General features: G+C 40.8%; 1 long non-coding RNA gene across 1 annotated transcript; it reads left to right on the forward strand.

The window, feature by feature from the left end:
* The first annotated feature begins 426 nt into the window (after positions 1 to 426).
* Positions 427 to 2,133, forward strand: LOC310677331. Its single transcript, XR_014511082.1, has 2 exons — positions 427 to 617; positions 1,188 to 2,133. It is a non-coding gene; the product is annotated as an uncharacterized lncRNA (long non-coding RNA).
* Positions 2,134 to 22,702: the final 20,569 nt, after the last annotated feature.

The raw sequence follows: 22,702 nt of genomic DNA on the forward strand, positions 1-22,702 counted from the left end.
TGGTAATCCTTACAATAACACTATAAGGAAGGACAGCATCGTTATCCCCACATACCAGCCTTTCAAGGTCATCCTTAACAGAAAATGCCCCAATCCCTTTTATTTCAAGTAAACAAAATCTCTATTTCAGTGAGGTGTCCCTACTTTCTCAATAGCCATGACACAAATTCATTACAATAGCTGGTATAGCATAGGAGAAAACCAGAATGATCTGTGAGTCCTCAGCTCACCTCTCACCTCAGCTTTGCCCTCACTCAGTGGCCGTAAGCAAAACCCTTTTCTCTCACCATCACCCCCCATCACCTCACCTGCAGTATGAGGAAATAATTCTGGAATACCTCACAGGGCTGTCATAATTAATGACACTGCATGTGATTGTGAGGTGTGGTGACATGTGTGTAATGCTATTACCATTACTAGCTAAATTGCGTCAAGTTTGATAGACTAGGAGAAAGAGAAGTCCAGTCTTTGCCCCAGCCCCATTTCCTTATTCTTCCCTCTAGCAATGTGGCAACTGCATCAAGTAGAACAAGGGGTGGGGTCAACCCACATTTCCCAAACATGTTCCTGCTGCTGTTTCCCAAAGCTGAGAACCGCCTTCAGGTCATTGGGAAGAGGTAAGGAACACTTCCCCATGTGAAGAAAATGCCAAAGAACCTTGATCTTTAAGAAGAAGACTCCAGTTTATTTGACCAGGGAAATATTCTTTCACTGACATTCTGTCACTCCCAGTCATGGCTTCAAACTGCCATTGAATCCATTCTCCTGAATTAAAAGAAATCACAAATCCATTTTTTTTCCTATGAAAAGCTGTCTGCTTATGGATAATCCTTAGTTGCCCTATGCATTCTTCATATGTGAGTATTAATACTGAAACCTAGGTGCTGTTAGATTGTCCTTTTTTATAGAAAAAAGATGATTTGATAGCAATACAATGCAATGCAAAATTCAGTGACATGCAAACATTTAAATTGTAACTCTATTAGGGGATATTTATACAGTATGCTGGTCTGCTCACTTACCAACTATATGGGTGAATTAAAAATGGTCTTTTTCGCTTTGGTATTCTGTAACTAACCCATTTACTTCAGTTTTGCTCCCTCTTTTCCCCTAATCAAAACAAATATTTATGTAGGTTTGACTGCTGGGCTTTCTAAGCTCAAGGAAAACTCTCTCCCATATTACAGGCAGTTCTTTCATGTTAAGAAGGACACATTAAAGGCAAGGAGGAGGAGGAGCTGATTCACCTTTGGAGATGAGGGAAATCGGTTGGCTGGCAATTGCTCTTGCCTTGATAGGGAGTTAAATTGGACCCTCCATGGACCCTCCTGTCTCTAATCAGGAGATGATGGCAGGTCAACAGCAGCACCGATCCATCACAACCCATTTCAAAGTTCTCTGTGTGGAGGCAGAGAATGAAACCTTGCACAGCCACTCACCGATCAAAATTGTCCTGGGAGATAAATTTCTACTTCTCATGAGCCTGTTCTGCAGGGGCAAAGATTTGGTTTTCCCATTCTCCACTGCATCCAAGACTGCAGCCTATGGAACTCAATGACAGCCATGGACAACGAGACCTGCACATTCATGTCCCAAGACCCCTTTCTTGGTCATTCTACAGTGGGATGGAATGTTGAGACACGAGATGGAAACTTGAGACACAATGTGCAGATAAATATGAAATAGAAATTCCCAGAAATTCTCACATGCTGAGCCCTCGCACCCACGTATCACACATTTCAGCAAAGATTAAAAACGGAAGATGAATTACTACACTAATCAAGTTATAATTACAGCTTATGCATACAGTGGTGCTTGAGAGAAGGCGAAGAGGCTGGCATGTGCTGAGCGGGAACGGAACAGGCACCAACTGTTGTATGAGTCATGGAACTTACAAATGACTAAGTGGAGACAGAAGCCCAGCTGCATTTCAAGAAAGGGCATGAGAAGGGATGATGATGGTGGTGATGGTGATAATGAGAACAACAACAACAACAACAACAACAACAACAACAACAATACTCGGCCCATCTGACTGAGTTTCCTCAGCCACTCTGGGTGGCTTACAGCACATATAAAAACATAGTAAAATGTCAAACATTAAAAACTTCCCTATATAGGGCTGCTTCCAGATGTCTTCTAAAAGTGTAGTTGTTTATTTCCTTGACATCTGACGGGAGGGCATTCCACAGGGAGGGCGCCACTGCCAAGAAGGCCCTCTGCCTGGTTCCCTGTAACTTCACTTCTTGCAGTGAAGGAACTGCCAGAAGGCCCTTGGAGGTGGACCTCTGTGTCCAGACTGAGTGACGGGGGTAAAGATGCCCCTTTAGGTAAACTGGGCTGACGCCATTCAGGGCTTTAAAGGTCAACACCAACACTGTGAATTGTGTGCAGAAACGTACTGGGAGCCGCTGAAGTTCCTTTAGGACCGGTGTTACATGGTCCCGGTGGCCACTCCCTAAAGAGCATCCTCAAGGTATTTCAACACTGGCAAGTCATAAAATCATGGCAGTGCTACCCCTGCCTGCCTAATACTTGGCAGCAACCTTAAAAAGGGAATGCATCTGAGAGAGGCAGTATTGTAGTATGATCCTGCATTGGCATAAGCCACATTGTGCACAGAAATTCTGAAGGGAAAATCTGTATTAAAATCTGTATATTTTAGTATTGCTTTGTTCTGGTAATGTTGTACAATTCGCACTTGTTCTCTAATTAGCCAAATGCCCAACATTCAAACAGTGTTTACACAGAGCAGGACTGGGTTGCCTATAGCCCTCCAGATGTTGTTGGACTCTAACTCCCATTAGCCAAAATGGGCAACAGTCAGGGGTGATGAGAGCTATAGTCTAGCAACATCTGGGAAATCACCTCTGATAGAGGGAGATGAACTGAACTTCTGTGGGCACACAGAGACACCCCACAGTGGGTACCTATTGGTGGAGGCAACACAATCACTGCCATGGGTGGTATCTGCCATTTATTCCCACCTGTTGTTATTGCGTCCATATTTTTCAATATCACTTAAGAGGTACTTGTAGACATGTTTGGGATTACTTGCCCCTGCCTTAAGCCCAGTATTTGGGTGAGGGTCCTGTTTTGGCCCCTTTTCAAATAGTAATCTGTTTACACTGTCCTACAGAATCCAACCATTGTTGCTAAGAACTGAGCTAGTCTTATTGGCCCGGCCCATTCCCACTCCACTTCAATCTCAATTTCTCCACCTTGGGTTCGATTTCCTGTTGCAATGCTAGAGACTGCAGCAGATACAGCAAAATCTTGGTTGTCAAATGTAATCCGTTCCGGAAGACTGTTTGACTTCCAAAACGTTCAACAACCGAGGCGCAGCTTCCGATTGGTTGCAAGTGCTTCTTGCAGTGAAGCAGAAGCTGCATTGGAGTTCCAAGAAACATTCAAAAACTGGAGCATTTACTTCCAGGTTTTCGGTGTTCGGGAGCCAAAACGTTCAAAAACGGAGCCATTCGAGAACCGAGGTATGACTGTATATTCTAATGACCGTCTTAAGATGGCATGTTTGCTGGGCAAACAATGTACAATCAAACCCAATAAAGAACATCTCCAGATTTCAGTATGAGAAGAGCACTTATCCTTGAGGCCCATGGAAGAAAATTCACCTAATTTAACCGAACATATGCAGATGTTTACCCTGAGAACAATTAACATGGCTTTTCTGACAATAATCGTTTTATAACATGCTGTTGATCTGACATTTTATCAAACAATTTCTGACCTTTACCTTTTGAAACGAGGTAATTTGGAAGTGAGTTTCTAATTAGAGATTAAATGCTGTTTATTCCTTCTCTTAATGTAACTAGAACAACCAACCAGCGTTTTAAAGGACAGTGCCATAAAAAAGGGAAAGCAAATGGATCCTCATAACAGAGGGCCCTGGTTGCGCTCGGGACCCAAGAGCTCACCTGTCAGGGTTAAAATGGTGGGGAGGGGAAGGAGCAGGAAGTCCTGGCCATTCCCCTGGGATTATGCCATGAAGTTTTAGCCAATAGCCAGTAGGTGGCCTGATCCCAGGGGCTTTAAAAGCAGCAGTGTGATGCAAGTGGGGCACTTGCATTTGCACGGCTGAACACCCGCCCACCCTCCCTAGCTTAGGTAGAGTCGCTTGGCCTTCCTTTGGTTTGGGTCGCCTGTTTTGGAACAGGGGCTGGGTAGGATTTTTTTCCATTTGGCAGATTGGCTTTTAGCCATTTGGTTTTCACCTATCCCTTAGCAAATCGTCACAACTTGTAAGGTGGCGGTTAGGCATTGGCTCAGCTGGATTGTGGGGAGGGGAGGTGCGGCCATCACCTGTCCCTCCAGGAATTGGGTATTCTGTTAAAGGAACCCCGGAGTGAGCTTAGGTTGGTCCTCATTGACCTAGCTCCCTCATTTGGTTTACCCTATTGGACGATCACCCTGAGAGGTGGAGTCAGTTATAGTGGGGAGTCAATGCCTAAGCCAATACTGCTCATGTGATTGTATTTCAATAAAGTTGTGGCCAAAATTTGCCCCAAAACTTAAGCTAATATAAGTGTCTGTGTGCATTTATTTTGGGGGTGGGTCTTGGGGTCTTGGGGCCTTGAGACACAAACGCTAAAGCTTGATTTATGCTTCATGATCTAAGCCAGCATATATGCTGTTTGGGATATACGAAATACACATTTTTGCTGCCCTGCACTATTAGTCTACAGTCACCTAATAGCTGCCATGGTAATGACCTGACTCTCTAGCTAACTAGCCAGGCTGTCCAAGTTCAGCTTGCCTCATCTACAGTAATGAGTGCAACATGTGGACAGATGGCCCAGCAGTGAGTTCACATGTGCTGATAGCAATTACAAAGATTTATACATATTACGTTGATGGTACCATACTACGGCAAGCATCCTAAACAGTTTTTTTTTTTTAAAAAAAAAAAAAAGGACGAAGAGTGAGAGATTCGAAACACACAACTCATCGAGGGTCTGGTCTAGGTTCCAGAAATCCCACCAGACTGTAGTGACAACCAAGGTTTGAGATCAAGTTTGCATTGTGCCAATCCATACAGCTCAAGCTGTGGGAATAGCCAAAGGTAGGCACAGGGCAGCCAACCCCAAGGTTGGGAAGAGAGAGAAACAGGTTCACCTCAGTGTTTCAAGGAGTGCTTATTTTGCTCTTCGTAAGGCCACATGCTATGTCATCTCTCTCCCCTCAGCCCGTCTGCAACACATATTTTTAGTTGTTTTTATCTTATCTGGCAGAGCAATAGTCATTTAACTAATCACATCTTACAGTCCTAGAAGAAGATATGGGACAAGGTAAACATTAAGAAACTAAAAATGCCACAGGATTGATTTTCCTAACGAATCTCCCCTGCCACTGAACAGGTAACACCCCATGTCCTCCATTGCTCCATGTTTGTAGAAGCACAACACTCTCCCCTACTGTATAAATAGGCCTTTATTGCTCTGTAAATGGATTTTTTATTTTTCAATTTCCTCTTTCTTAAACTCAAACAATACCTAATTTTCAATAAGGCCAGAATCTGCCAAACCTTAATTAGCCATTGCTTGATGGATGGAATTTCCTTAAGTGCAATCAAGACCTTTGCAATTATTAATAAGTTAGACGTTATTTCAAGGCCTGGGCAGAATTATCAAGTTCCACTTTGTGGAGTTTGGGCAGAAATCATTCCACTCCGCAATACTCTGGAGTGGAAATCCGAATGGCTTCCACAATTCCCTGAAGACATTGAACAAACAGGCCTAGTATGGCTAAGTCTTGCTGCCCATGATTGGAGGATGGGCGGCAGTGCTCTTTGATCCAGTAACGCTCAGGAGGTTTTACTGCCCATTGGCTGGATTAGAGAGTTTGGGTGGTCTAGTGTAACTTCCCTGCTTGCATCCCAGTGAAAGTGTGTCATTTATTTATTTACCTTCCTTCTTTGGTTGAAGATTTTATGTGAGCATCTCTGATCCTGCTAAGGATAGGTAAAAGCACTCTTCTTTCTGAATTGGAGACTTTAGGGATTTGAACAAAGGACCTTGTACCCCTGGGGAATGGGACTGCTGTAAACCACTGGACTACATTATACCAGGCATGTCCAACTGGTCGATTGCGATCTACCATTTGATCGCGGGGCATCTGTAGTTGATCCCGGTCAATCGTGTGATCCTGGTCGATTGCCCCCCCAAAGCTCAACAACTTTGTGTCTTTCTCTCCCCAAAAAAGCTCAGCAACTTAAGTCAAGCCAATGGGTAGATCACTGCCAGTTTGTTTTTTTTAATAGTGGGAGTAGATCACAGTCTCTTGGGAGTTGGACATGCCTGTGCTATACCATTGGTCTTCAACCGGTGTGTCAGGACACAATACTGGGTTGTGGTCTGATCTATGGTGGGTCACAACAGGAGTGCTTCTACTATGAAAATTTATGGTTAAAAGCCTAAGTAGAAGTACCACATGAAAATAAAATAAGTTATAAAAAAAGGAATATTGTGTGTGCAAAGGGCTTTTCATCCTAAAGGAGGAGCTCTTTTGCTCTTACCATTCCTCTCTACAAATCTAGTAATGGTTAGAAGTGACTATGCAGTCTATTTCTGAATTCTGCTACCGACCATGTATGTTGTCATAATCAGAGAACAAGAAGAAAGAAAGGTACACTATGGCAGCACTGTCCCCAGGCAAGGAATTGTTCATCGTATAATCTGAACAGCTCAGGCAAGTGAATCAAGCGAGACAGTGCAAAGAAAGGTTGGAAAGCCTTTGGGGCTACTAATCAGGCAGAGCTGCAGAATAAACTTTCTTGACCCCTAACAACCCATCATAAAAATTGCAAGTGCAAGCCAACTCACCCATCGATCCCAATTCCCTGTCATCAACTACTCTGTCTACCTTTAATACTACTCCTACAGCAGGCCAGGATGTGGAGAACCCCACCGAGTAATTTCACTACTCTTCAAAACTCTTTTTGCTTTCCTCAGAATTCCTTGGCTCTTTCTCTCGGGCAGGGCTAAGAGATAAAAGGGAAGGCATACTGATAAAATGACTGGTTTGTGTTCCAAGATCTGTTCTTTGTGAATTCCAGTATGAACTGACCTGATCCACATTTTCTGGTCTAATGTGTGCATTAAAAATATAGCTCTCCACTGGATTTTGCTCTTCGATTTTGCTCTTCTCCAAATTTTGTGATGCAGTTGTCAGGCCAACTCAAAAATAAAGATAAAAATGCAGCGCTGAAATGTGTAGAGCAGCTACTTACTTTAGAATTAGGTACATTTAGAAATAGGTACTCGGGGAGAAAATATTTTTAGAAATGTGTGTTTTGTAGAGAAGATGTTCAAAAATACATTTCAATGCAAATGTAAATACAATGTTTTGTTGTTATTGTTTTTAATCACAGATTAATATGAAAGCAGGATGGAATAGACTTGTATGAAGGCATGCAAAACTGGCACAGACCAGAAATAGACTGATCCAATGGGATGTGGGTGAATTCTGGCTAAAACAGAAATGGGAGTGGAAATCGCTGGTGTTCACTTATTTATCACTTGTGTGGCATGGAAATAAATCCAGTGAATACAATTAGTATTTGCTGAGGTTGTTTCTTACAGTTTGCAAAAAATGAGTAATTGAATACATCCCCCCCCCCCCATTTGCATTGTGTTTCCTTTGGATCGAAATGGATGGGGTGGAATGATAAAATGGCAATGTAATTTATGTAACTACATAAATTTCAGCTGTTACGTAAATTTCATCAAAGCAGGCAACAAGTTGAATAACACAGCTTTTGACAGAAAGCATACTGCAGCGGAACAGAAACACTGTTGCATGCAAGAAATACAGAGTGGAATGGAAAATGATGCCAGCTAGGTAATGTGTAGAGGGATGCACATTACTAGGTGTCCATAAAATGCATATATTAGTGAAAATAACATCCAGACATTTATATCAAGGAAAATATTAACATTAGGGAAATACGTTTTGCAGAAATGTGCATGTTAGGCAGAAATTGCATACCGAATGTGTGTATTAGGAGAAATCTGAACTGCAATGCTGATAACCTTTCATGGTGACTGTATTGAAAAAGAACATGCAAACTGATATGGAAATATGAAGGAATGAATTGGAAAAATGAAAGACTGTGAAAGACACCCTCAAGGGTAATATGTCAGGGGCCACATATTGCTGATGAACAGGCTGAAGTCAAAAGTGGGTGGAGCTAAAGCCAAGCTAAGTGGGATTTACCTTTTTCTGTAACCACTTTTCTCTCACTTTCTCATTTGATGCCCTTCTTTTCCTTTCTTTGCCCTCTCCTTGCCATACACAGGAAGTTACATCATGATCCACATGCATTTGGTCTAAGGGTCCCACCCGTCTTTGGGCTGCAAGTTGCCAAACTGATTTCTTGTATAATTTTTATCCCTCCAAGCAAGAAGGTATCATGGCAACTAATGGCAGCATCTGAATTTTATATATGGATCATGTCCTTCATAAGACTCCACGTTAAGTGATCTTCATAATACAGTCATACCTTGGATCTCAAACGCCTTGGCTCCTGAACAAATCAGCTCCCAAATGATCAAAACCCAAAGTGAGTGTTCCGGTTTTTGAACAATTTTTGGAAGCCGAACATCCGATGGGGCTTCCGTGGCTTCCACAGCATCCGATTGGCTGCTGGTGCTTCCCGCAGCCAATCAGAAGCCGTGCTTTGGTTTTCAAACATTTTGGAAGTCAAACGGACTTCCGGAATGGATTCTGTTTGACTTCCGAGGTACGACTGTATTCTCATGTAGAGTCTTGTAACACGACTGAGCCCTGGACAGTGTGCTAGGAATATATTTTTCCTGCTCTGAGTGGTTTACTTTTTCTCCCATCTGGAGGGGAAAGTGAGTGTGATTCAGTTGTACAGAAAACCATTTCAATCATGTAGCAGAAGGCTCCATTTCAAGTTATGCTGTCCTAGGAAAGATCTCCTAGGGAATGGAGAGCAAATTCAGCTCAAGTAAGTGAAAATCCAGCCCCAGAACAAGGACTAATAGCTTACGTTTCTGAATTCCTCCGCTGTAATCAATCTTGCTAAAATCTGTATTACGCTGAGCGCAGAAGGTGGCTCTCCTAGGGCTTCAGCTATATATCGAAAGAGCTCAGCTTCGTTCCAGTGACTCTGCAGGAAGTCCAGAAAAATCCTGAAAGGCATGATTAAACAGAAATGCCCTATTAAATATTATTTGAAGTCTCATTTGTACTGCAGCTTCTCTATAGATTTATGATTTTTTAAAACAGAAGGCATAAAGAGAGACAAAATGAAGGAATTTGATTGTTTTAAAAGGGCTTAAACAGCCAGAAATTTGGGACATGCTTTGTGGCACACCTATTGCTGTTAAGCCTGAAAACCTTCTCAATTATGATGATAATATGTGTACCATATAGGCAGGCAGCATAGTGCATCTCATCCAAATTGATTTCAAACCACTCCAGAGCACTTTATTGATTTCCAGCTTCTGGAGACCACCTTTGATCACTGCTAAGTGCAGCTGATTCTGGTGGATGCGTGACGAGAGGTAGCAACCCCTAGCAAATGTTCAGGGCAGGAAGTGACTCTGATTAGAGTCACAGCAGCATGGACTTTTTAAAAAAGCTGTTTTGCTTGGTCTGTTCGTGTGTCCATATCAGGTACAACATATTCCCATGGGCTGCTGTGGGTTCTCATGCCCAAAGGAAAAAACAAATTTGCAGTATTAAGTTCTTAACAGTTATCACAGATCTTAAAAGACAGAAGAAAAGCAGCCAGCCATCTTGCCATTCCAGACAATTACACTACACAGGGAAAGGGGTGTGATAGGCTGATCTCTTGAGAAGTAACCCAGAAATAAATGCAATAAAAAGCAGAGCACTTAGGATGCAAGGTAACTATTCAAAAAAAAAAAAAAATCCTACCCAATCAAAAAATACATTAAAAAATGATTTCAAGTTGCAAGGAAGAAGATTGCGACAAACATCAGGAGAAACTTTCAGACTGTAAGAGCTGTTCAACAGTGGAACAGTCTCCCTCAGAAGGTAGTAGACTCTCCTTCCTTGGAGGTTTCTAAGACAGTAAGAGCTGTTCGACAGTGGAATTTGCTGCCAAGGAGTGTGGTGGAGTCTCCTTCTTTGGAGGTCTTTAAGCAGAGGCTTGACAACCGTATGTCAGGAGTGCTCTGATGGTGTTTCCTGCTTGGCAGGGGGTTGGACTCAATGGCCCTTGTGGTCTCTTCCAACTCTATGATTCTATGATTCAATGGTTGTGATGGTCATCAGTCATGGATTCCTGCATTGCAGGGGGTTGGACTAGGTGACCCTTGGGATCCCTTCCCTTGGGATCCCTTCCAGCTGGGGGTCCCTTCCTTGATTCTATGATTATACATATTTGCATTTCAAGATCCATGTTTTGAGCATGCAATGTTATTATTTTTTATGTTGGGAATATTACAAGGAATAATAAGGACAGTTTATTCACATCCTCATGGCCGACAGTTGAAACTCAACACAAATTGAGTGCTTATATAGACCTTGCATCTAAGACAGGGCTGTGTCACCACATGGATGCCATTTTTTTGGCAACATCCCTGTCACAAATGTAGTTGGTGGTTGTACTCACTAAAAGCTGGAAGCTAATTTGTTTGGGGAAGAAAGGGGTGACATGAAGAGAAGAGTGCGAAACACAGACTTGAGAAAGTGTGAGCACCATCTGCAAATATTTGTATGCACACAATAATAATAGTACATTTGTGTGTACCTAACTTAAAAAAAGGGAAAGAAAAAAGCCTGTGCCCGAGCAATTTAAAATATACAAATAAAACATGTTTCATGTCCTATTTTGCATTGTTTATTATGGTTTCGCTTTGCAGGGCACAGAATGTCAGCCTCTGACCAGTGATCTCTGCCTGATTCAGCTATCCCTCTAGTTTCTGAAATGTCAGCAGGTATTGCCTGCTTGCTGTCAAGCAGAACCATAAAATTTAGAAACTTGATTTTTGAAAAACCCAAAGATTGTCAGAAAGCTGAATTCCACACCCAATACACCATTCTGAACATGGTCTGCACTCCTGCAGAATGGCAACCTGCACACAATCCTGTTTATGTTGTTGGGAAACTGTGTACGTGCAGCTACTCACACAGAGGCAATTAAGGTTTGGCAGATAGCCAGAAGGCAATCTGAAGGAGTAAGTCTGCCTGGTGATAACAGAGACATGGAGACCACTCCCTGATTGGCCAAGCTCTCTCAAGGGAGTGATAATTAATGGCCTACTAACTGTTAGTTGAGAGTTTGGAGTTCAGAGATTCAGAGTTCTGTGTCAGGGTAGGAGTTGTGAGTCGTGTCGGAGAGAGCTAGCAAAAGATCTGTGTTCTGTTCCTGTATATAGTCCACTGTATATAATAAACACCTAACTACAAGTTCCTGGTTCCTGCTTCGTCTATCCTGTCTGCAGCCAAGTCTCCAATTGCTTCCGTGGATTCTGCGTGTACTCTGCTAGGTCTGGCTAAGGTCCTGCAACTAGTCAGAAAGTTGCGAAACACCAATAGGTTTTGCCAATATATGTTTTATGTGCATGTTTTCTAACATTGGTTGAGTTAGAAAAAAACCACTTTATTTCTAGAATGTTTCCTGTGGTTTATATTGTCTCTCCTCATTTGCTGATGTGACAGGAATAGAGGCAGGAGCTTGGTATGTTACTGATTCTTCAGGATTAGCTGACCAACAACAGTGCTAGGACACACACATTCATGATATCCTTTCGCGATATTAGAGGCATTCTAGAAGTTATATGGATAAGGAGAACCTGTAGTTTCAAAGCACAGGAAACCCTCTGGCTTAAGTCAAAGCATTTTGCACATTGAGAAATTGCAACCCTTTTACCTCAACATGACAAGTATTGCAACGAGCAAATTGCAAATGAACTAAAAGCAAAACAACATTAAAAAGGCTCCTGGGGACCGATGAACAGAATGTAGGGGAAAGACCTTCATATCAAAATATCCAGGCACCATTTGCAGAAAGGCACAGTATAATCATTCCCAGGGAATAACACTGCCTGACTCTAATTGGAAAAGGTTAGCAGTAATCTTATATAACATGAAAGGCATTTTGCATTGCTGTTGATGTTCCCTCCAGGAGAGAATCATTATTGTGTTGCTTCTCAACCCTTGTTGTTTAGGATTTTCATATACAGTGTGCATGGGGGGGGGGGTACTACACAACAGTTTCTCTTCTTCAGCAAAGTCTATTCTTCAGCTCAAAAGGCTGCACAATTAAAACTCAGATTGAGTTTCTATCAGGAAAGAACCAATAGCAACCCTAAAGCAACTTTGCTGGGGAAAATAACCCGCACAGCAATAAAAGCAAGTGGGCAATCCTGCTAGTTCTCCTCAGAAAGCTATCATTTTCCGCCGAGATGATTGATTTATCCTGGATCCATAATTTCATTCTTTGAATGGATAGGCTGATAATGCATTTTTAATTTCACACGATGGGTTTTTTCCTCTGTGCTTGTAAACTGATAACCATAGGCAAGGACTGAGTATTCAGCCAAGGGATAGACTGATGCAGTTTACGAAGAGTATTATAACCTCCACGCCTCACAAAAATCGATACGTGTATTTCTTTTCTCTCTTTTTTAAAGCAGGTGGAATTATAAACCAAAACAATATTAAGCAATTCAGCCATAGCCTCAGTGATTTGCAGAAAGGGGCCAGGACAAAGATATCAAAACAAGCATATTGGAAGAGATGTTTGTTCCTGCAGTGTAGCTCTAGATGCTGATTATCACCCTATATCCTTTTAAATGTGTTTATGGGAAGTGAGGGGGGAAGGGGTTGTTGGTTTGTTTTGGTTTTTATTATTTTTGTGTGACTCTTGTCTTGCATTTTTATATACTGAGATATACGGATGAGGGTGGTATACAAATTTTTTAAAAATAATAAAATAGAATAGAGTGGTACCTAGGGTTACAGACACCTCGGGTTACAAACACTTCAGGTTACAGACTCCGCTAACCCAGATGTAGTACCTTGGGTTAAGAAACGGTTGGTACCTTGGGTTACCTCAGGTTAAGAACGGTTTCAGGTTAAGAACAGACCTCCGGAACGATTTAAGTTCTTAACCCGAGGTACCACTGTAGAATAGAAATGTTTCCAACTGGAGGAAATAACCCTAGTATATGAGGAAGACAGGCCTGGACCAAGACCTTTTGGTGGTTGGTGCAAGACATGTCATTAGTGTTTCTCCCCACCACAGATCCAGGCCCATGCCCTCATGGGCTGGGTGGAGCATGCTACCCAAGGTGGGTTGCCTCAGGTCATCTTATTGGTATGCTGGCCATGCTAGGGCAGCAAGCTACCTTAATGACTGCAGGATAGACTGCATAGCACACCTTTCTACCCACTTCCCACCCCTCAAAATTTGCCGGCTGAAGTATGGCCTCGTAGTAGGGTTGGCCATGCAAGGAGAATATAAGTCTTCTCTCTCTTTTTTTATCAATAATGTTTATTGAGTTTCATACACATATAACACATACTGTAAAACAAATAAAACAAAAATAAAAAGAAATAAAGCAAATAACAACAAAAGATATAACAACAGACACATAAACAATACAAATTAATTAATTAATTAAACTTCCACCCTCATAAACATATTGCTTGACTTCCTCTAGTCCTTCCCATCTGAGTTTCCTTGTAACTGAATGTAGCAGTTTTCCCAATATCATTATTCAAAAACAATATTCCAATTATAGTCAAATTTCTTAACTTTTCTTAACATTCTAAATCTCATTTATTTAATTAAATCCTTAGGCCTAATTAGTACTTTCAGGTAACTTCTAATTTTTAATATTACATTTATTCAAATAATCTTTAAATTTCTTCCAATCTTCTTGATGTTCCTCTTCTTTCTAGTTGCGGATTCTTCCAGTGAGGTCAGTGGCTATTAAAATTCGAGCAGCAGTTGTGGCATACAAAAATACCTTTACATCTTTCTAGGGCAATTCAATACCTATTATTCCAAGGAGGAAGGCCTCTGGTTTCTTTATAAATGTATATTTCATCATTTTTTAAAATTCATTATAAATCTTTTCCCAGAAATCCTTCACCTTGGGACAGGTCCACCACATGTGATAAAAGGTACCTTCCTTTTCTTTACATTTCCAACATACATTATCACAGTTATGATAAACCTTGGCTAATTTAACAGGGGTCAAGTACCACCTATACATCATTTTCATAATATTTTCCTTTAACATCATACATGCAGTAAACTTAACCCCTTTCAAGAAGAATATAAGGTTTATTTTGTATGGGGGATCATTTAGTTCTGTGATTCCTTCCCACTCCCAAATCGAAAGTGATAGCACCCAAGAAAGAAATCGTCACCTTGTCTAATGTTTGCATAATCCAAGGCTTAGACTTTTCAAGGGGCGGTCTTGCAATTTTAAGTTAACAAGTAACCCTGCTTCACAGTTAATGCAACTGCTTTGAATTCAGTGGGTGTAATATATGGGTAGTATTCCGCTAGTTTTTACTTGGAGTAGACCAACTGTAATTTCAGTTGGTCTACTTTGGGGGAAACTTAGTTGAATGCCACTCTATATGACAATAGTTTTATTGTTCTCAAGTTGCAAGGTAAGCTAGAAATTAAAAGAAGTGCCTTCATATTACCTAGACAGGGTTAATACTGAAACTAACATTAATATTCATGTCCCTATATTTACTAAGATGGTTTTCTAATTTGATCTTAATGACTGAAAAGCACTCAGAGATGTTTACATGAAGGGTGCTACATAAACACAAGTGACTGATTACATTAAGGATTTTTAGCATGCATGTTGATTGAGAGAGAAAGACGAGTGTGGGGCTATGAAGGAAGGACAAAGGCAAAAACATAGACGTGAACTATTTGGAATTCTTCACAAGGCAGTGTTGATACTCCATGCCAAGCCAAAAAAGAAAAGAAAAAAGCTTCCCATTTACATGTGCATTAGTATCTCTGCATTTCCTTGTGTTGTTTCATGCTTCTGGGTAAGAGGCTGGCGCTGCAATCCTTTATAGTATTTTGAGAGCACTGTTTGGACGCAAATATTTAAAATAGCTCTCTTAGGTAAAACAAAGAAAAACAAACCTGATACCACAGTTCTGATGCTGTAAGACTCATCTCCTACCAAAACCTGGAGCAAGGCCTTGGGAACGTAGCTATTCTGGGATGCAGGAAAACAAAGGTTAGGGGGCAAGGAAAAGGTGAAAAGGGGGAGGCATGAGGAAATGGCACCAATCATAGCAAACCCCTTTCCCCCTCTCAAAATCCATTGAATGTTTCTTTCCAACTTCACCTCAACAGTTGACATTTAGCCCAGACACTGAGGTCCAGCTCTGATGGCCTTCTGGTGGTTTCCTCACTGCAAGAAGTGAAGTTACAGGGAACCAGGCAGAGGGCCTTCTCAGTAGTGGTGCCCACCTTGTGGGATGCCATCCCATCAAATGTCTAGGAAATAAACAGCTCTCTGACTTTTAGAAGACATCTGAAGGCAGTCCTGTATAGGGAAGTTTTTTATGTTTCCTGTTTTGATGTGGTTTTAATATTCTGTTGGGAACCACCCAGAGTGGCTGGGGCAACCAAGTCAGATGGGCAGCATATCCCCAAATCTGGGGAGAGAGTAATATAGCCTCAATGGAAGTACTCCAGAACAGATGGGTGGCACATAAATATAATAATAATACCAACAACAACTACCACAGAATCACATTGAACCAGCAGGAGTAGAGTCCCCTTGTCCATGCAAAAGCAAGCATAACTTTAAAGCTTTTATAACCCATTTTTGTGTGTCAGTTCTGATTACATGGACAGAGACAGGGCCAACAATATACAAGGTTGGAGCCAGAAGCATGTACCATTGACAGATGTGCCCAGGTGTCAGGAAAACTTCTTTATGTATGCCACTACTGCAGCTCAGATCTTGTTAGCGCAGAAATGGAGGGTGAGAGAGGTCCCTAATAAAGAGGACTGGCAATTAAAAATGATAGAATATGCAGAGTTAGCAGGTTTAACTAGTGAGATAAGAGAACACAAGGATTGAGTATATAAAGAGGAATGGAAAAGCTTTGGGGAGTATTTGGAAAATAATTGTAAACATGTGAAAGTGTTAGCAGGATTATGGTAAATTCAACAGTATAATATAAAATAAAGGAATAATAAAGGGAAAAGAGAACTAAATGGATATATAAGCATATGCAGAAATGGTGGGAAAATCAAAGGAACCAGGGAAGGAGGAGAAGGGAAGTCATAAATGATTGTTTTATTATAGAGTAATATAGCAATGAGGGAAATGTTTATTTTAATGTGAATGTGGTTTTGGAAATTGTACTAATGAAAAAAATATAAGTAAAATTCGGGAGGGGGACAGCATGCCCCCACCCCTTGGTAATCATGTGATGTGCCTTTAACCCATCATGACAGGCTTTCTCACATGAAAAATTACCTACATATTCTATTTTATTTAAAACTTCTTTTTTTGGTCTAGCTGGTTTCCATATTTTACTTTCTATGTCTTTTGTTTCCTTTAAAAACATATTCAGAACACTAAAAAAATCTCAAAGTGGCTTGCAACAGTGGATTAAAACATTTCACTATAATGAAACAATTTCCTCCTTTGTGCTGATGTTCAGACTGAATCCCTGCCTATTATTCTCCAGATTCCACATTCAGGGTTCACAATGGGCTTGAATCTTGAGGGGAATCAGCTGCGGCACAACAAGCTTTCACTGGTGCAACTGTTACATTGGATTTCTTTGTGGTGCAACTTTTAAACTCTGCCATCCCCTAGCACAAGGGCTGTTGTGCTAACCTTTACAGAACACTGTATATGGTCCTAAAGTTTTAGAAAATTGCTCCCCACCCCCAACTATCTTCTTCCTCCAACTTCTCCTCTAAATCATCTACTCCTTGGACATTTCTCTTTGCCACCTCCTCTTGTGTCCCAAACTTATTTCCTATTAAAGCAGGCTGAAGAGTTAAACCTTCTTGATTTTCTTTCAATTCTTTCATTGTCTGGACTGTTTGCAAAATCAATTCACCTTTCTCTTCCACTATCTGCAGTCTTTTTTCTATATTATCTGTTTTCCTATCTAAATCCTTCTTTGTGCTTTCTAATTTTTGTATTGGTCTTTCTACACTCCTTTTACAGAGTTGTGCCAGAATAAATCTAACTACATCAGCTGTTCATGTTATCTCTTCTTTACTTCCTTTTGGTTTACGTTTTCCTTCATTCACAAAAGATGGCAGGTGTTACAATTTTCTCAACACATCTAATTTCACTAGTTTACACTCCAAGAATTAACATCTGTCTTCTATTACCTAATACTTGAAAATGATCAATGAAATATTCATTGCTTACACAATTATATAAATCCATTCCATATTCAAACAAAGCTCTATTTAACACATTTACCTAATTCACTTCATTAAATATTCTAGGTTTTCACATGCCCAAAATAATTTGAAAAATATATATCTTCCAATGTGATGTTAAAACTGAATTATATATATATATAAATTATATATGAATTATATATATAAAAAATCTAAAAATATCACCTCAGATTTCTAAACTTACACATATGTAATATATTATTATTTGTCTATTAACAATACAAAATAGAATATCTAGGTTATTATTCTGAATAAATTATTGTGCTTGATTAGTTTGAGTTGTCAAATTGCTTGATTGGCAAGGTCAGCTGTTAACTAAAATGAAAAGAAAAACCTTTGTTTTTATCTTGCATTATTGGGGTGTTAAGCAGGCAGGATCAACAATTATTTAACCAAGTATAAAACTGGAAAGAAGGCAGCCTGGATCTTGAATTCTCAATTCCTAGCTCTTAATTCATGCTATCAGTATGACAGACAGACACACAGACAGGGCCAACAGTTACTTAATGAACTGCAAAGTGGAAACGAAGGTAGTGCAGGTTTTAAAGTCAATAGTTTGTTAAAGCTGTTACAAGGTGTTTGGGAATGTTGGTGATATAGAGCCAAACTCCCCTTGGCCCAATATGTCACAGTTGATAGCTTGTAGATGTTCACTTTCTCCCTCATGCTGGAAGCATAATCCTGTTAAAAAGGTCAAAGGCAAGTTCTTCCCACTGTTCTCTTACTGCTTTGTGTCTGGTTTTCACTCTCATCTGCATTACAGGCTCTCATTGTTGACTGGGGCTTTCTGGTCCCACCAGAAGTAGGACCTTCCAGATCAGAGGGTCAGGCTGTACCTGCCACTTCCTAATTTCATCCTCCACTCCATGCCTCTGCTGATGTAGATGTAAGGAGCAATCCACAGGTCTCTCCCACAACTTCTGTTACTAGCCTATACACTCCTATTGGACTGGGAGATTTTGTTCATGTAATCATTAAGGGGGTGGTGGAGGCTAGATTAACAGTCAACTGTACCTGCTATGTTCTTTCCTTCATCTCCCATTGTAAACAGTAAACACACCTCTACAATCTCAAAACTACGCTCAACAAATCCATGCTTCCCCTTGTTCATGGGGCCCCAATCCCCTTCCTCTGCAAACTGGAAAAATACCTTTTCAGTTTGTCTGGAAAAAAACAACAACAAATCTTTACTGTGAATACCAGTTTCCTGATATTCTGATGGCAGTTCTTGATCTCAGGGTGATGTCTCCTCCTGGAGCATATAGGATTGGTCATAAGAATTAAAACCACCCAACCGAAGTCCGGAGAAGGGAACCTGTGGATGGTCAATTATATGCACTACACTTAACAGGAATTCCCTGAGATGGGAGTGAAGGAAATATCCCTTTCCTCTGACCACCTAAGATACTGTCAAAGCAGCTGCCTGATGGTTAAAGCATTTAATCGCTGACATTTGTCTGTACCTGCTTAAACAAATCCAGCACCTACTTAGCAACATTATAGTTCAGTGTCCAACCTATTTCCTTACTCCATCAGAGGAAGACCTACTAGAACCTGTTGCAGCCTACACTAGAGAATGCTTCCTGATGAGAGCAGCACTGCAGATTGATCCACGAGTAACCCATCAGCAACAGCTACATCTGCTTATCCTCCAGAGACGATCATCCAGGAAGCATCACTGGGCCTTACATGCAAATGATTCAGGAGACACCTACTAGACTTCTATGTTCAGGAACGACCTGATAACTGATGTTAATGTTTTCTTAATCTAGTAGATGTATGTATGGTTAGCCTTTGTGCAATGGGATAGATCTTCCTTTGTCCCAGGTTGCTAGAGGGACCCACATGCCTGACCCACACCATGGTGGGGTCTACCTTCCCAGAAACTCCTTTAGTTATGGCAGGTGGTGGGCTGAGAAGTGATATCAACCAACAGTCCGGCAGCCCAAGGGATAGTTCCTTGTCCTGTGCTGTGCCAAACCAGGGATGCACTGATACCAATAAAGTTGTGGTCGTGTGTGACTCACCCTTCTTGCCTATGGTTTGGCCTTGCTCCGAGACCCCTGCTTTTGGCATGGAGATGTGCCTGGTGCACAACAGACAGATGCCACATGGGGCTGTACATAACCTTCCTCATTATCAGCTAACATACTGCCTTTGTGGTAAAATAAGAAACACATTCTTCTCTTACCTATTAGTTAGAATTGTTCACTGGCCCATCCAGCTGACATTGATCTTTCTGTTATCTGGTAAAGAGAAGTTTATTATACTGAAGGCTGCCCTATCTCCACAGGTGCTGTTAAGTTGTGACAAGAATACCTTGATAAAAATATTGGTTGTGGTGGTATGAATTGAGTTTTTACTCACTTTTTGTATTTTGATTGTTACAACGTTTGGTCATGGAAAAACATGTGCTGAACTGAACCCAGAAGCAAATCCAAACCACCAAACATCTATGCTACCATTTTTGGTGGTTCCATCCCTGTGTGAGCAATGTCATGTTCACACAAACCACCGGCAGGAAATGGAGTCTGTCAGCAGATAAAAGCAGCTGAGAGCCTTGCAGCACCCTGAAGACTAATACAATTTAGTATGGCACAACCTTTCATGGACTAGAGTCCATTTTATCAGAGAGACATTTTGTGTGGGGGAATTTTGCGCTTATATGAACTAGCTCACAGACAACACTGCTCACGACTTCCCCCAGATGTTTTATTTGGAGGAAAGCTGAATGATTAGTTCTTTTGAGGCACAAAATCACTAAGATATATCTACTACATGCACTATCAAGTTAGAAACAGTGTCTGCATTGTAACCAGGGGAATAAATCGCACTCCGTCGCATAACTTGCTGAGTCTTGCTTCTCTGTAACTGAAGAAGTCACAATTTTACTTAAGCTGTGTTTTTACAGAGCCAAAACAAACATGGCAGGGAAAGCTTTCACAATATAGCTTCACATTGGGTGATGCTGTCATAGAAAATAGCTTTCTTTTGAGAGTCTCTCGGTAGATATTCACAGAGCTGACACTTGAAACCAATTCGTGTAATTCCCACAGACCTTTATTCACAGTCAAAACCTAAAATTTGCTCCGGCAGCCTCTAATTCACCTTTAATCTTCTCATGTGTGGAGGCCAGTCTGCAAACACAGGGTGGAAGAACCCTATGCACTGAGAAGCTACTGCCAAAGAAAGGCCTTCCTGTGTCTTACACCCAAATACCCCATGTCCTAATGTTATTATGCCATGGATGGGCAGATGAGCTTATTTCCAGTCCATTTCAGTTTCTCATGTGTTCATTCACAAATTGGTTCCCTCCTGTTTCTGCATTAATCCACTATTTTTTTATTTAAAAAAATAGATCCACATGACAATTTGCATTCAAAGGGGTATTTTCTCCAAAAAGACAGAAATAAAGTAAAAATGCTTCACTAAGCCAATTATTAAATGAGTTTAACTTTGTTTTAGTCTACTGTTGTTTTAACTTTTTGTATGTTTTAAATTATAGCTATAAATGTTTTCTTGTGGTAATGTTATTTTTTTTAAAAAAATCTGTAAACTGCTTGGAGGTTTTTTCCTACAATCAAGCCGTGTATAGATTCTATGAAATGCCAGAATAAAAGAATAAGATAGTCACAATAATAGAATAATAGAATAAGATAGACACAGAATGGAAAACGGGAATTTTATTAATGTTATATTTTACACTGTATATTCTGTATACCTTAGGGCATATATTCCGTGTTATAATAATCAAATGAAATAAAGATTTAGAAATTGCAAAAAAAATAATAATAATAATCTATGAAATGCATATTTTTTTTATTTCAGTGTCTTTTCTAAACGTACTTTGTGTTAAAATACACATTTTAATACTTCTTCTTTTTCTCACAGAGAATTGCAACGGAAAACAGAAGAAGTGCAAACTCTGAAGGATAACTGCATTGTGAACCACACATAAGTCTGGGAGCCACAGAGCAGATCAATCTGAACCTCAATGGGCAAAGAATGAATTCCTCAAGTTCCCATACATTATGCTAAATGTTTCTCTGCCACTACCAGCCAACCAAGTGGAGTAGAGGAATAATGATGCACAGCATAAACAATTATATGGGGTGATCTGTACTAATGGATGCAAAGAAGGGAGGAAATTGAATACAGGTTTATTATGTTCAGTGGACCTGAAACACTGCAACCCTGTGTGTGTTATAATTTTAAGTTCCACCAACAGATCTTCACTTGCCACTGGTCCAAGTCATATTTGTTGCTTTCCTGTGGCGTGTATCTCAAGACCAGAAGCACATGCACATGACTGATGTGTAAATACCATTGTTGCCTGGCCAGGACAAGATGATCATGTGGGAAAGATGCACATGGCCGGACTCAAAAGCATGGCTTCCACATTCATCTACATGTCACAAAACTGTGATTACACAACAGAGAATTGCCTCCCATTGGATTTACTGATTGACATAGAATAGGATACTGTCACTGCACAGCATCTATATGCCACCGATTGCAAATGAATGTTTAATGACAGTAATAGTAACCTTACAACCACTTCAGATGAGCAGTGTCAGTTTATAGCGGGGGGGGGGGGACTGTATCCCTTTCAGTAAATCACCAGCCTCAGCCTACAGCTATGACAGATGTACAGCCACCAAATGTCACTGATGGGATCTCATTAATAAAATCAATGAAATGCCATGGAGGAGATTTTCAATGATTAACTTGCACACCAAAAAAAGTATGAAAGGCATGAAAGCCTAGTCTTCTGACATTTGTAACTTCGCATCAAAATAACTTTGTATCAAAATAAGTTACAGATGTGTGAAATTACCTGGAGCTGCATGTGAATGATGCACAATCTGTTCTGGGTGGGAGGTGGAGTTGTGCTTTCGCTAAAGGATTAGGTGTGCCAACTGGGGTTGCTTATTGAGCTATCTTTGGTGCTAGAAGTCCAATTGGCTTCAGTGGCGAGCGTTGGGTAAATGGCGGGAGGGCTCTTGGACCCATCGGAGCATCGCACTTCCCTCCCTTAGCCAGGCAGAAGCTTCCCAGACCTTGGGAAGGAGGTGCCAGAGGAACATTTAGAGGTCTAGCCTAGTCTCCCTGGTCCACTGCTTTCCAGTGCATCTCAAGGGCACCTTGATCACCATTTTCCATCACATGGGACAATACTGGTAGCGGAAGCAGTGAAACAGCTAACTAGACCTAGATAACTTTAGACTGGCATCATTTTAAACGTTATAATGCTCCGAT

The sequence above is a fragment of the Podarcis tiliguerta genome, assembly GCF_965153285.1.
Source record: "Podarcis tiliguerta genome assembly, chromosome: 5".
Lineage (NCBI taxonomy): Eukaryota > Metazoa > Chordata > Lepidosauria > Squamata > Lacertidae > Podarcis > Podarcis tiliguerta.